Raw genomic sequence first — 16,590 nt, forward strand, 5'->3', positions numbered from 1 at the left:
AAAATGCTCCACCAACATTTTATTTGCCTAGCTGTAAAATTTAGTACATTTGTAATGGAGTTGGAGCTGCCTTGTAAGAATTGATGGATACTGTATGTTGACCTGGTGATTGAGATGTTTTCTGTGGGTATGTCTACACAGCCCATGGCAGTGAGCCACCCAGCTTGAGTCAACAGACTTGGCTTGCTGGACTCAAGCTTCTGCACTAAAAATAGCTGGGTAGACATTCTGACACGGGTTCTGAAGCCTAGGGAGTGTGGTGGGCTCCAGAACCTGAGCCACAAGTGGAAATCACTATCTAAACAGATATTTTTAGTGTGGTAGCTCACGTCCCGCTAGCCTGAGTCTGTTGACCCAGGCTAGGATGCTCACTGCAATGGACAGTGTATGAATAAATTGGTTCAACTCAATAGGACTTTGTCTGGAATACAGTTAGGAAGGAAGAGATGACTCCAGATATCCTCCTATCAACTGACGCAAGAGCAATTAAGGGACAAAGCTGGAACCATTGGCTAGGATTGTAGCTCCATCTCCTGCTGAGGTTACAGAACTGGTTTGTCTAGTCCTGGTCTATCCCTAAAACTTAGGTTAACCTAATTTCATGCCCCATGTAATGAAGTTAAGTCAGCCTAACTCCCACTGTAGGTGCAGCTAGGTCAACGGAAAAATTCCTGTGTCAAGTAGCTACTCCCTCTTGAGGGGGTGAATTGATTACAGCAATGGAAAATCCTTTTTAGTAGCTTTAGCAAGTGTCTATACTATAGTGATGCTGCTGTACTACTTGCATTGTAAACATACCCTTAAAAACAACCCAGGACAGGCCAAGCACAGAAACAACAAGAACGACACACATCTGGCAAGATTTCAAGGGACACTCAAGAAAGAAGCAGTAGTTGCTTGGGGGAACCAGAGTGAGACACAGGAACCTGCTGGGGGTATCTGAAGAAGCTAGGCCAGACTAGGTTGTCATCATGGCAAGGTATGGCTTGAAGGGAGAGAGACAATTTCATAGAGTTTAAGGCCAGAAGGGACCATCAGGTCATTTAGTCTGATCTCTTGTATATCACAGGCCACCACATTTCACCCAGCTACCTCTCATTGAATCCAAAGTATTTCAGCCTTCAGGAGACTAAACCATTGTGTGCCACAGGCAGAGAACAGGGGGGACCAAGGTGCCACCAATGCCTGAGGCCCCTGTGACTGCAGGGAATTGTTTAGATGAGATATGTTCAGCCCAGCCTATGCAGAGGAAGGCAGAAAAAACCCATGGTCCCAGCCAATCTTAGTATAGAGGCAAGATCCCTTCCCTACTTCTACTTAACATTCTCCTGTTTATATATCCAGGGCTGGCTCTAGGCACCAGTGCTCCAAGCATGTGCTTGGGGCAGAACTTTCCAAGGGGCGGCACTCCAGCCCCCCCTTTTTTTCCCCTTGGGGCGCAAAAAGCCGGGAGCCAGCCCTGAACCAAGATGTTCCCTGTCAGCTGAGGCTTTCAGGCTGAGCTGGAAGTGATGCTGCAGTTCTGGCTGCAGTTGCTAGATGGCGTTCATGGCAGCCTGAGTCGCACAGGCTGGACTGCAGTTCTGGCTGCCCGGCCACGGAAGAGCCGGAGCATCATCCCCCGGAGCTGAGCCCGGGCTGCGGCGGCGAGAGGGGCTCAGCTCCGGGGGATGATGCTCTGGCTCTCCAGGGGCCGGGCAGCCTGAACTGCAGCCCAGCCTGGGTGTGAGGAGCCAGGGAGGGAGGGAAGTGGGGCCTGGGATGCAGGGAGGGGGGAGGGGTCCTGCTGCCGCTGCTGCTCTGAGTCTCCCCAGGGCGGTGCAGCGTTTCCCCACCCAAGTGGGGCTGTGCAGGGCGCCACCGGGCTAGGCAGGGAGCGTGGATCCCAGCTCGCGTGCAGAGAGGGCGAGTGGCTGGGCAGCCAGAGCTGCCAAGGAGCTGCCGCCGCCCCCTCCTGCCCTGGACCCAGCCCAGCCTGGGTGTGAGGAGCCAGGGAGGGAGGGAAGTGGGGCCTGGGATGCAGGGAGGGGGGAGGGGTCCTGCTGCCGCTGCTGCTCTGAGTCTCCCCAGGGCGGTGCAGCGTTTCCCCACCCAAGTGGGGCTGTGCAGGGCGCCACCGGGCTAGGCAGGGAGCGTGGATCCCAGCTCGCGTGCAGAGAGGGCGAGTGGCTGGGCAGCCAGAGCTGCCAAGGAGCTGCCGCCGCCCCCTCCTGCCCTGGACCCAGCCCGCCACACACCTCCCCTGCCTCAGCCCCGCACTGCCTGCCCTGGGCGGGGAGAGGCAGAGCCCGGCTCCAAGCAGGGTAGCGGGGGATACTGCCCTGCCGGGGGACCCCCGCGGCTCAGGCACCTGGGGGTCAGTCTCCGTTCTCTCGGCTCTGCCTGCATGGGTCTGGGGAAGCAGCTGTAAGCACCTGCCTCTCTCAACCCTTGCACCCCCATCCCGCTCGCAGCCCCTCCACTTGTACCTCCCCCATCGCTCCTTCGCCGCACCCCTTCCCCTTGTACTCTCCCTTCACCCGCATCTCTCCCCTTGTACCCTCCCCCAGCCCTCTCCTCCCACACCTCCTCCCTTCCCCTGCACCTCTACACCCGCTCCTCTGCCTGAACCCTCTTTACTAGCTCCCCATCCCTTTCTGGGTACAAGGTTTGAGGGTTAGTCCCTATGCCTTCCATGTGCATTTGGAGCACTAAAGATGAGGTTGCGGGGGCAAGATTTATACTAAAGTTAAATAAAAATAGGAAAAATGGTTTGATCCCCACTGCAAGTGTAAATGGGGATTGCTGTGGTGAACAAGGAGGTCATGTTTGGGGGGGGGAGCTCAGGGCTGGGGCAGCAGGGGGTGCGGGTGGGGGGGGAAGAGAGAGCCCAGGGCTGAGGCGTCAGGGGGTGGGGAGGGGGAAGAGCCCAGGGCTGGGGTGGGGGGCAGCCAAATTTTTTTTTTTGCTTGGAGCGGCAAAAAAACTAGAGCTGGCCCTGTATATATCCTAGGGTCATGTTAGCCCTTTTTGCCACTGCATCACCATGAGAGCTCATGTTGAGGTCATTTATCTACAATAATAATGAGTCCTTCTCTGATTCACTGCTTTCAAAGACTGTCTCCCATCCCTAGGTATAGCCTGCATTCTTGCTTCATAAATGTATGACCTGGCATTTGGATGTATTAGAACATCTTTTGTTGGATTGTGACTTTTTAACCAGGCAAAGCAGTCCACTTATTACCCCAGTGATCTTTGTGTCTTTTGCAAGCCTCCCAGCCAAGATTTTATATCACCATCAATTGGGTGGATACAAATACTGAATACCATTGGACCAAGAACCATTCCTTGGGGGACCCCATTGGAAAAAGCTCTGTTCATTGATATCTCCCCAGTAACAACTACTTTCTGAGATCTGTCAGTGAATCTGTTTTTAATCCATCTAATATGTGTCCTGTTAGTTCCCTATAATGCTAGTTCTTTAATCAAAATGTCATGTGGTACTAGGTCAAATGTCTTGGAGAAATCCAAATAAACAATATCAGCACAGCTACCTTTATCGATCAGACCTGCAATCCTGTTGAAAAAGGTGACAGGTTTGTTTGACAAGACCTACCTTCCATGAAACCATGCTGCTTTTGATAGGAGGAGGGATAGCTCAGTGGTTTGAGCATTGGCTTCCTTAAACCGAGGGTTGTAAGTTCAATCCTTGAAGGGACCACTTAGGGATCTGGGGCAAAATCAGTACTTGGTCCTGCTAGTGAAGGCAGCGGGCTGGACTCAATGATCTTTCAAGGTCCCTTCTGGTTCTTGGAGATAGGATGTCTCAATTAATTTATTTATTTTATGACTGACATGCATGCAGGCTGTTTGTTGGCTTAAAATCCTTTTTCTCTAAACATTTTGTTCCATCTGCTAAGTGATCAGTACATTGGTTTTAAGAATGCTGTTTGGTAATTATATGCCACTGGTCGCAGCCTCCCAAAGGTGCGGAACACTTTCAGACCAGTGGAGTAAACACGGTGGCTACCTGGTGTACTGAAGTCTAGAACCTTGTAACAGTGTGAGAAATTTGCAAAATTTCAAGCTAAGAGAGGTAACTGCACAACACCTGTGACTTGAGGGTGTGCACTCAGACAAACCAGAACATGAATGGCAGCTAGCCTTGTGGCTGTGACAGCAAAGTCAGACATTCATGTTATACATGCCTTCTTTTTTTTTTTAAATTCTCCACCTGGTGGTTACTAGATAAATGGTTGGGTGGGGAATGTAACCCAAAAGGTTAGTTGGCAGAAATCTCAATTCCTGAAAGAGACTTTTGATCTCCTCTAATTGCAGATTTAAAAAAAAAATCATTCTACATGGAAACCAGATTCATGGTATGACAAATCAGGCTAGGGACTCAGATGCTGTAATGAGCCAGGCTATGTAAGTGTTACATGTTTCATGGAAACAGTTGCAAAGTGGAAGTCATTTGCAATGTACAATAACAACATTGTCCTGGTCTTGACAATGCTGCATATTCTTGAACACCATCTACTGGCCCCTTATCTATTAACTAACTATGCACTACATAGCTGAGATGCAGACCTTTCTGTTTCATAGACCATACTTCTAATAATAGGTATTTAGACAGACAAATTCAGTGAAATCACTAATAGATAAAAATTGCATCACAGTAAGGGTTGTTCATTTAAAAAAAATGTAATAAATTGGTCATCTTTTTCACCTGCATGAAATTTTCATACCTTAGAAAGATATTTGAAATTATCATTACATGTATAGTGTGTTGTTGTTTTTTTTTGCTTGTTTGTTATGGTTTCCACAACTCTATCTATCTATCTATCTATCTATCTATCTATCTATCTATCTATCTATCTATTACAACATTTCTCAATACGCCAATGAGGCAGAACCCACTCTGAAGGATAAAATCTAGCACTGAGCAGGGAGGATGGAAGATCAGCTGTCAGGTCTTGTCCACCTGCAATTCTGATGTAAGTGAAAAGTGTAACGAACATAGATTTACCTCTATGATGGGTCTATTTCTAGCTGGAATCATGTAACGTAACCCCTTACCTCTGCATTTCAGGACGAGGATACAGGTTCTCCAGTCAATCTTCTAACACCGTCTCTTCATATACTCCGTTTCCTTCACTAAAGGGACTGTCAGTTGCCAGTCAGGATGCCCTGATTCTGGTGCCCTTCTTGGTGCTATACATTGTGCCTTGTATAAAAGTGACAGCCTCTGTGGGCTCATTATTTATCCTTCATGCAGAATCGTGAAATCTCCTGGCCATTTCTGCAGATGGGAATTTTCAATTAATGTCAAGGGAATGTTTAGAGAGATAATGTGGGGGAGGTGATATATTTTATTGGACAATATTTCATTGGTGAGAGAGACAAGCTTTTAAAAAAGTGTAGACACTGTTCAGAGAGTCAAACTTTTAACCTCAACAGGAAATAAATGGGGAGAGGAGAATGTCTAACCTCAAGGAAATCTCTTCCTCTCTGTCTATGTCTTTCTCTCTCTCACTCGTCATGAGAGATACCCCATCCATTCAAAACAGGCTGTCTTTCTGACAGAACTGCTCATAAGGAAGTTATGGGCTTGAGGGAGGCTCAGTGGGTAAAGTTTTTTGCCCTGTGTTATGAAAAGGGTCCAACTCAATGGTCACAATGAACCCTTCTAGCCTTAAAGTCAATGAATCTTTTAAACCAACATGTGTGTATGTCTGTTTGCCTCATAATTACCCAAAGGATAATTACCCAAGCTTTTTGGAAGAATGAGAATATGTATGTGTTTTTAACTGCAAAATAAACTGTGATAGTTATTCCCTCTTCACTTTAAACTGTTCTATTAGGTAAAACAGGGCCAGAGTCACAAAGGGAGTTAGGAACCTAGCTGACCCTTCAGGGTGCCCAACTCCCAGAATCAGGCACCAAAATTCAAGATTCACAAAAACCTCGATTGTGCTGCCAAACCCTCCAGGCACCTAAACTCACCTGGCACCTAAATTTTCACTGCCAAAGTTCCCTGCTCACCTGTCCTTCTGCCTCTGTGCACGTGTGTTGGTGCTGCATGCCAGGTGTCTGGCTGCCTAAGCCCCAGCGTGATCCACAAAGCAGGGCAATATAGGTATTCCTCTGCCTAATTTGCCTGTGGGACCACAGGCACTGACTTTTCTTTTTGCCAGTGTGTGCTTCTCTCTGCCCACTTCCTCCCCTGTGCGAGCAGTAAGAGCGGCATTGGAGGGAAGAGGCAGAACGGGGGTGGGGCCTTGGGGTGGAGTGCAGGTGGGACCTCTGGGGTGAAGAGGCTGAGTGGGGGTGGAGCTTTGGGGCGGAGTGGAGGGTGGGGCCACAGTCTGGGCACCGGGGTTCACAAAAGATTAATTCAGCCCAGCGGATGCTGAACATCCCTGATTTTTTTCAGTGGGTGCTTGAGCCCCAGAGCACCCAAGGAGTCAGAGCCTATGTGCGGGACCCTATCTGGTAGGCATGCTCAGAGCTCATCTACCAGATCAAGCCCCCTTTTCAAATCTGACTGTAGCAGGTGGCCCCCATCTTGTAACTTTTAGCTCAGTTGTTAGAATCCTCACCTGGAATGAAGGAGACCCAGTCCCCCTGGCCCTGCTAGATGGAGAGTAAGTATTTGAACAGGGGTTATACATAGTAGGGCCATGAAGGCAGTAGTTTTCCTAGCATGAAAAAGGGGTTGGGAAAGATTCAGTTTTCATATTGTTTTCACCGTACACATACAATCTGGCTTCTATTCTCTACCATGTTCCATAGGGCAAAATACTATCCTTCTCCCAGACCCATGGGCAGTGGGTGAAGCTTCCCCTGGGGGAGGCTAGCCTGCGGCCCCTCCCACACTCCACCACCATTCCACCCCAGACCACACCCCCAGTCCTCCCCAGGCTCTGCCCCCTCCTCTGCTCAGCCTCCTCCCCGCTTGACCTCCCGCCACCACTCACTGCTTCCCTCCTCTCCTCTTCCTCTGCCCCATGAGGCCCCCACCACCAACCGTTCCGTGTCCCTCCTCTCCTCCCCATTCCCCCACAAGCCCCCCAGCTGCTCACATTCTCCACATTCCACCTCTTCTCCACCCCCTTCCACCCGGAGGCCCCTTCTGTTCACTTTTTCCATGTTCCTCCTCTCCACGCCCCTTCCCTGTAGGGACAGGTGGGTGAGGAGGGATGTGACAAGTAGTGGGCAGGAGGTCTCATGGGGGAGGGGGTAGAGGAGGGACATGGTGGTAAGAGACATAGGGCTTTTTGTACAAAAGCTTTGTTGACAAAGTGCCAGGGTAAATGCTGCTGTTCGTTATGTCGACATAACTGGCCTCTCCAAGGCCTGGTCTACACTAAAGAGTTAGGTCGAAGGAAGCCACCTTAAATCGACCTGTTAATATATGTGTCTACACTACTGGGTCCTTTACGTTGACCTAAGTCGCCTCTGATATCGACTTCTGTAATCCACCTCTGCAAGAGGTGTAGTGCTTAGTTCAATTTTCGTGGGCCAATTGCGAGGTGGTGCAGATACAGCATTGTGTAATTTGACTTAATTGGCCTCCAGGTGGTGTCCCACAATGATCATCTGTGACCACTCTGGAGATCTTTCTTACTCTGCTGCACTGCAGCCAGATACACAGGAAACAGCCCTCCCCTGCTAAAGCCCCAGGAACTTTTGATTTCCCATTTCCTGTTCAATCAGCATTGGGAACATATCAGCTTGAGCACAGCTCATCATGGAGACTACACACCCCAAATGCACACCAGACTGGTCTGCACAGGTGGTGATGGATCTCATTGCTGTGTGGGGAGAAGAGTCTGTGCAGGCAGAGCTCCGGTCTGACATCTGTGCAAAGATCGCTCATGGAATGGGGGAGAAGGGCTACACAAGGGACACACAGCAGTGCAATGTGGAAATAAAAGAACTTCACCAAACGTACCAGAAGGCAGGGGAGGTGAACAGTTGTTCTGGTGCTGAATGCCACACATGCCGGTTTTACAAAGAGCTGCATGCAAATATCGGTGTGTCCCTACCTGCACCCCACAAGCAATTTAGACACTTCACAGGAGTGTGAGTCTAGGGACAACAAGGAGAATGATATGGTGGATGAAGAAGAGGAGGAGGAGGAGAATGGGAGACAGGCGAGCGATGGATCCATTCTCACCAAGAGCCAAGAAATATTTTTAACCCTGGAAACCTGTGGATCGCAGGACATCACAGTGGCTGACAGTGATGCCGGGGAAGGCATCTCTGGTGAGTATACAATTACAACAAATTACAGTTAAACTTTACCAGGCACACACATTTGGTGGTATTGCATGTTTACTGTGAAGAAAAAGTGAGGTGTTGTGGTTCTCTGCTTACAAGAGGCTATGCACAGGGTAGCCCTAGAAAAAGACTGTTTACGTGGACTGGGATAGCCCGGGAATCCTCCATGGATATCTCTAGGAAACTTTCATGGAGGTACTCTACAATGCATTGCCGAAGGTTTCTGGGCAGGAAATTCTTATTTTTTCCACCATGGTAGGACACTTTCCCACACAACTCCTGATTTAATTCTGGTGGCATCATTGCGGTACACAGCATAGCAGCATAAGGACTGGGTCTATACCCAGATGCTTGCAGTATTTCCTTCCTTTCCACCTCTGTTACCATCAGGAGACTGATATAACATAGGGTCACCTAGGGGAAACGGGGGAAGTTCTCATTAAAGGTGCTCTTACATGGAAAAAAAGGACATGTAGCTCTACCACACACACACACATTCCGGAGCGCCAAACCACACGGCTGCTAATGTGTCTCTACTGTGTTCGGCGTAGACTGGGGCCCCACATGAGAGATTCCGCAATTTGGGAGTTAAAAAGTCCCCCCCAACACACACACCGCCCTGTTTGTAAACAGCTTCCCGTGGTGCTATGGGGAAGGGCCATTGTTTGACTAACTACCTATGCTCCAGACATGAGCCTGCCATAAACTGAGGGATAGCTCAGTATTAAAAGTGTGGTTACCCATGACCCTGGGGGCATACTCACCATGGCTGGAGCAGCAAAACAGCACAGTGAAAGGTCACAGATTCTGATTATGTTATGGTTTGCACCTAGTGTAATAAAGTTTTTTTTTTTTTTTTTTTTTTAAGGAAAAAGCCCTTGCTATGGAAACATTTTATTCATTTACAATGAATTATAGAATCATAGAATATCAGGGTTGGAAGGGACCTCAGGAGGTCATCTAGTCCAACCCTCTGCTAGAAGCAGGACCAATTCCCAACAAAATTATCCCAGCCAGGGCTTTGTCAAGCCTGACCTTAAAAACCTCTAAGGAAGAAGATTCCACCACCTCCCTAGGTAACCCATTCCAGTGCTTCATCACCCTCCTAGTGAAAAAGTTTTTTTTCCTAATATCCAACCTAAACCTCCCTCACTACAACTGGAGACCATTACTCCTTGTTCTGCCATCTGCTACCACTGAGAACAGTCTAGATCCATCCTCTTTGAAACCCCCTTTCAGGCAGCTGAAAGCATCTATCAAATCCCCCCTCATTCTTCTCTTCTGCAGTCTAAACAATCCCATTTCCTGCAGCCTCTCCTCATAAGTCATGTGCTCCAGCCCCTAATCATTTTTGTTCCCCTCCGCTGGACTCTTTCCAATTTTTCCACATCCTTCTTGTAGTGTGGGGCCCAAAACTGGACACAGTACTCCAGATGAGTCCTCACCAATGTCGAAAAGAGGGGAATGATCACGTCCCTCGATCTGCTGGCAATGCCCCTACTTATAGAGCCCAAAATGTTGTTAGCCTTTTTGGCAACAAGGGCACACTGTGGACTCATATACAGCTTCTCGTCCACTGTAACCCCTAGGTCCTTTTCTACAGAACTGATTCCTAGCCATTCGGTCCCTAGTCTGTAACAGTGAATGGGATTTTTCCGTCCTCAGTGCAGGACTCTGCACTTGTCCTCGTTGAACCTCATCAGGTTTCTTTTGACCCAATCCTCTAATTTGTCTAGGTCCCTCTGTATCCTATCTCTACCCTCCAGCGTATCTACCACTCCTCCAAGTTTAGTGTCATCTGCAAACTTGCTGAGAGTGCAGTCCACACCATCCTCCAGATCATGAATGAAGTTATTGAGCAAAACTGGCCCTAGGACGAACCCTTGGAGCACTCCGCTTGAAACCAGCTGCTAACTAGACATGGAGCCATTGATCACTACCCGTTGAGCCCGACGATCTAGCCAGCTTTCTATCCACCTTATAGTCCATTCATCCAGCCCATACTTCTTTAACTTGCTGGCAAGAATACTGTGGGAGACTGTATTACAAACTTTGCTAAAGTCAAGGAATAACACATCCACTGCATCCACAGACCCAGTTATCTCCTCATAGAAGGCAATTATGTTAGTCAGGCATGACTTGCCCTTGGTGAATCCATGCTGACTGTTCCTGATCACTTTCCTCTCCTCTAAGTGTTTCATAATTAATTCCTTGAGGACCTGATCCATGATTTTTTCAGGGACTGAGGTGAGGCTGACTGGCCTGTAATTCCCCGGATCCTCCTTCTTCCCTTTTTTAAAGATGGGCACTACATTAGCCTTTTTACAGTCATCCCGGACCTCCCCCAATCGCCATGAGTTTTCAAAGATAATGGCCAATGGATCTGCAATCACATCCGCCAACTCCTTTAGCACCCTCAGATGCAGCGCATCCAGCCCCATGGACCTATCCTCGTCCAGTTTTTCTAAATAGTCCCAAACCACTTCTTTCTCCACAGAGGGCTGGTCACCTTCTCCCCATACTATGCTGCCCAGTGAAGCAGTCTGGGAGCTGACCTTGTGCGTGAAGACAGAGGCAAAAAAATCATTGAGTATATTAGCTTTTTTCACATCCTCTGTCACTAGGTTGCCTCCCTCATTCAGTAAGGGGTCCACACTTTCCTTGACTTTCTTCTTGTTGCTAACATACCTGAAGAAACCCTTCTTGTTACTCTTAACATCTCTTGCTAACTGCAACTCCAAGTGTGATTTGGCCTTCCTGATTTCACTCCTGCATGCCTGAGCAATATTTTATACTCCTCCCTGGTCATTTGTCCAATCTTCCACTTCTTGTAAGCTTCTTTTTTGTGCTTAAGATCAGCAAGGATTTCACTGTTAAGCCAAGCTGGTCGCCTGCCATATTTACTGTTCTTTCTACACATCAGGAAGTTTTTTTTCCCTGCAACCTCAATAAGGATTTTTTAAAATGCAGCCAGCTCTCCTGGACTCCTTTCCCCCTCATATTATTCTCCCAGATTCCTTTGTTTTTTTTCCCCTGACAGCTGGAAATGTGTCCTTCGGCATGTCATCAACACCTGAAAGCAGACTTTCAGTGATTAGAAGGAGGAGAAAGAGAACGTGGGAGGACATGTTCACTGAGATAATGAGCCCCCCAGACATTGCCAACACACACTTATTAACCTCCTGGCTCCAGTCCGTACCCGCTGCATTCCACTCCTGCCCCATCACAGTCCAGCCCTGCGGACTCCCAGTACCCACTGCATTCAACACCCATTCCTCTACACTTTAGCCCTGCTGAAGTACAGTACCCGCTGCACTATACTCCAAAGGACAAGGTTGCATATGATACCTGAACATACACCAATCTGTATCCTTCATGGGACCCCACCTCCTCCAGGGACCCTCCCTTCCCACATCCCCCATAATGCTGATGTGGTTTTTTTGTTTGGCCTGGTCCACACTAACTCCCAACTTCGGACTAAGGTACGCAAATTCAGCTACGTTAATAATGTAGCTGAATTGGAAGTACCTTAGTCCGAACTTACCGTGGGTCCAGACGCAGCAGGCAGGCTCCCATGTCGATGCCACATACTCCTCTCGCTGAGCTGGAGTACCGGCATCGATGGCAAGCACTTCCAGGATCGATCGCAGAAGATTGATCACTTACATCCGGACCAGGAAGTAAGTATAGACATACCCTTTGTCTCTCTTCTTCTCTTGTTGTTTTTAAATTTAAAAAAATGGTTTTAGTTTGAGAGCAATCTTTATTCCATTAATTGAAATCAAATATAGCCCTGCAAAGCAACAGGCAATTTTCTTAAACCTTCACAGTGCATCGTCTACACCAATCACAATCACCTCCTAGCATTACAAGTACTGCATTCCTGAGCATAGCAACAAATTGCTGTCTCAATGCATCCCTGATCTTTATAGCCCCGCACTGTACCCCTCTAAAAGCCCTGGTCTCTGGATGTTCAAATTCAGCCTCCAGGTCCTGAGACTCAGCAGTCCAGCCCTTAGTGAAGCTTTCAACCTCCCTTTCACAAATATTATGGAGAGTAGAGCACGCAGCTATAAGCATAGGAATATTGTCATCAGCCAGGTCCAGCCTCCTGTATAGGCAGCGCCAGCAGGACTTTAAAGGGCCAGAAGCACACTCAACAGTCATACTGCACTTGCTCATCCTGTTGTTGAACTGCTCCTTGCTGCTGTCATGGTTCCCCGTGTATGCCTTCTGTCAAGGTTCCTTCCCCACTCTGAACTTTAGGGTACAGATGTGGGGGACCTGCATGAGAAGCTCTAAGCTGAATTAACAGCTTAGATCTGGTCTGGCTGCCACCACTCCCAAGCACTAATTCCCTTCCCTGGGTAGCCTTGAGAGACTCTTCACTAATTCCCTAGTGAACACTGATCCAAAACCCCTTGGATCTTAAAACAAGGAGAAATTAACCATCCCCCTTCCTTCCTCCCACCAACTGCTGGTGGATCCAGATCCAACCTCCTTGGATCTAAAAAAACAAGGAAAAATCAATCAGGTATTAAGAAAAAGGCTTTTAATTAAAGAAAAGAAAAGAAAAGAAAAGAAAAGAAAAGAAAAGAAAAGAAAAGAAAAGAAAAGAAAAGAAAACCCTCTGGGAGAGATTAGCATACCAGCTATTCTCACAGACAACAGATTCCAAACACAGAGGATGTTCCCCTGGGCAAAAACTTAGTCAAAAATACCCAAATACCCAATTTGATTATTCCTCTAATTGCACAAGACAGGTTACAAAGAAATAAACATAAACCTATTTATTTCTTCCACTAATACTCACTACTTAATAACGGGCTGAATTCTGGAGCTTTCCCACTCCAGTCAAAAGTGAAACTCAACCAGACAAAGGGAACTTCCCTCCTTCCCTTTGAACCATCTTGTCCTCCCATTGGTGCCTCTGGTCAGGTGTCAGCTAGGCTAGGTGAACTTCTTAACCCTTTACAGGTAAAAGAGGCATTACCCCTTAACTATCTGTTTATGACACCTTCATAAGCCATGACATCACAATGGGCATTTCGACTTCCCCTATGGTGATCTTCTGGTTTGGGAAGCAAGTCCCTGCTTGCAGCTTCCTGAACAGTCCAGTGTTCCGAAAGATGCATGCATCATGCACCTTTTTGGACCAGCCTGCATTAATGGCCATGGAACGCCCATGGTGATCCACAAGCACCTGGAGAACCATATAGAAATACCCTTTCCGTTTAATGTACTAGGTGGCTAGGAGGTCTGGTGCCAGAATTGGAATATGTGTGCCATCTGTCACCCCTCCACAGTTAGGTAAGCCCATTTGTGCAAAGCCATCCACAACATCATGCTCGTTGCCCAGAGTCATGGTCTTTCACAGCAGGATGCAAGTAATGGCCCTGCACACTTCTGTCCAACAGTCGACTTTGCCACTCCGAACTGGTTAGCAACAGATCGGTAGCAGTCTGGAGTAGCCAGCTTCCACAGTGCAATCACCATGCACTTCTCCAATGGCAGGGCAGCTCTCATTCTTGTGTCCTTGAGCCGCAGGGCTGGGGTGAGCTCATCACACAGTACCATGAATGTGGCTTTCCTAATCAGAAAGTTCTGCAGTAACTGCTTGTCATCCCAGATGCGCATGACGATGTGATCCCACCACTAAGTGCGTGTTTCCCAAGCCCAAAAGCAGCATTCCACTGTGATCATAGCTAATATGTGTGGTGAGATCAATGTCACACTCCTCTTGCCTTTGTAGTTTAAGGAATAACTCCATTGCCACTCATGGCATGTTAGTGAGAGTAAGCAACATATTGGTCAACAGTGTGGGATCCATTCCTGCAGACTGAAGAGGTAAAGTATGCACTGCATGAACCGTTGAAATATGGTGCCTAGTGCAGACAGAAGCACAGGGATTGCTGTGATGCAAAGCACTGCATCATGTGGCATTGGGACAGGACCCAGGATGCCCTGCGACCCCCTCCGCCTTCCCACAACTCTTAGCGGCAGAAAAGGAAGAGATGCTCTGTGGGATAGCTGCCCAGAGTGCACCACTCTGAATACTGATGCAAGCGCCACTAGTGTGAACACGCTATTGAGCAGGCAGCTGACAGTGTGAACACACAACACCTGTTTCCCGTCAGTGCTCTTTGAGCGGTGATGTAACTGCCGACAAAGTAACTCTGCCAGTGTAGACATACTCTCAGTTGCACAAGACCACACCAGGGGAATTGCCCAGCCTAGTGACTCAGCAAAGCCCACCATGTCTGGGTAAGTGTCTTCTAGGCACATGGCCTAAGGATATAAAATAGGAGACTGTGGCAACATACTTTTGCCTTTCTCATCCCCCACCTATGCTGGAAGCAACTGGAATGCCAAGAAGACAAAGGTCATCTGAGGAGACTGGTCCAGGATTAAGGGAAAGCCTGTGTATTAAGAACTGTAACATCCAGTGGAGGAGAAAATTGCTGATGTAAATACTGCCTAGTGTAATAAGGTTTAAGATTTAGATTGTATGTTTATCTTTTATTTTCTTTGGTAACTTACTTTTATCTTTTATGCCTACCACTTATAATAACTTAAAACCTATCTTTCTGTAGCTAATGAATCTGTTTTATACTTTTCTTAAAACAGTGTATTTTGCTTGAAGTGCTTGGGAAATCTCAGCTCAGTTTACATGGTTGGTTCATGTCCTCTCCACACTGAGGAAGGGATGGACTGGGTAATAAACTTACACTGGTCAGGCTTCTGACCAGGACAAGATGGTATAGAATCATAGAAGATTAGGGTTGGAAGAGACCTCAGGATGTCATCTAGTCCAACCCCCTGCTCAACGCAGGACCAACCCCAACTAGTCCAGGGGTGCAAGGCTGGAGAGCTGGAGGGAACTGGCTGGAGCCTCTGTATTGTTAGTTCATGAGTGTGCTGGGAGAAACATTCATATAACTCAGTTGGGTATGTCCCTGCCTGTGGATGTCTGTGTAAGTGGAGCACCTGCCAGAGGTTTTATTCCTGGGAGATTCACACCAAAAAAATAAAAATTCTGCACACAATATTTTAAAAATCTGCAAAATTCTGCATATTTTAATTGTCAAAATAACACAACATAAACACACCAGTTTCAATTATTTTGGTGATTTATTTCAACATACCTGTCAGCAAGTATGTCTGTAACAATACAGACAAAAAAAAAAATCAGGAATATTTTTTTGACAAATAGAGTCCTTATTAGGCATTTTAGTACAGAACTCTGAGTAATTCATTTAAACTATAGAAACCTATATCCCGCACCCCTCAGAAGCAATGCAAAGGCTTGTGGTAGTTAGCGGTAATGGAGGAGCTGAGGGAGCGGGAAGGAGTCTGGGAGTGAATCTGGAGGGTTGATGTGTGTGTGTGGGAGAAGTATGGAACAGTTTCTTTTTGGGGGGATCCTTAGAGAGTTGGGGAGCCTCTCCCATGCAGGCCTTGGTAGACCCAAGCCTCTCCCTTTCAGTCAGGCACATCTGCCATTGTACCCATGTGGCCCAGAGCCTCCTACCACCTGCACCCATGTGGCTTACAGCCCTCCCTCCCATTCAGCCCCTAGCTCAATGCTGTCACCCCACTAGCTCCTGCGCCCATGCCCCAGTCTGTCCCCCACACTAGCCCTTCTGAACACCAGTCTGTGACCCGCTCAGCAGCCCCCTTGTACTCCATTGTGCCTTAACCTGGTTCCACCTGCAGGCTTCTGTAAGGAATGCAGCTGGCTGCTAGCTGTTACAGCTGGTCAGCCAGCTGTTCTAGTGCCACAGCGGCCGCCTCTGGTGGGCACAAGAGGGAACTACAGCACTTCTTGGGCAGAATGTATTTTCTGTGGGAAGGCACAATCTCCCTGGCATGTATGCTGAGGGGAATGAAGAGGCATGGAAAAGTTAATATTTGGTTTATTTTTAGATAATGTTAGTAAAGTCAAACATCTAATCTCAAAGGGAAAGTCCTGGAAAGGGAAGAACCTTCTAATCCTGAAACAGATCTCTCTGTTTGTTGGGTGAATGCCATGTTAACAGTGAAGATATAACTCACTAATGCTAGAGATAAAGTTTATGGCTGAGATTGTCAGGACTGCCTAAGTGTTTTAAACACAGAGTTCCCATCCAATTCACTTAGGCATCTTTGAAAATCTCAGCAGAGTTAGTTGATGCTATATTTTTCTCCAACCAAATCTCCTGATGCCTTCAATAGGAACCACATATGTATCTAGTCCCCATCCAATAACATTAGATAATCAGTTTAAGTAATATTTAAAACATGTCTAAGTGATTTAGAAGCCTAAATCCATTTTTTTCAGAAGTG

Source organism: Malaclemys terrapin, chromosome 12, assembly GCF_027887155.1.
Source record: "Malaclemys terrapin pileata isolate rMalTer1 chromosome 12, rMalTer1.hap1, whole genome shotgun sequence".
In the NCBI taxonomy this organism is placed as follows: Eukaryota; Metazoa; Chordata; order Testudines; family Emydidae; genus Malaclemys; species Malaclemys terrapin.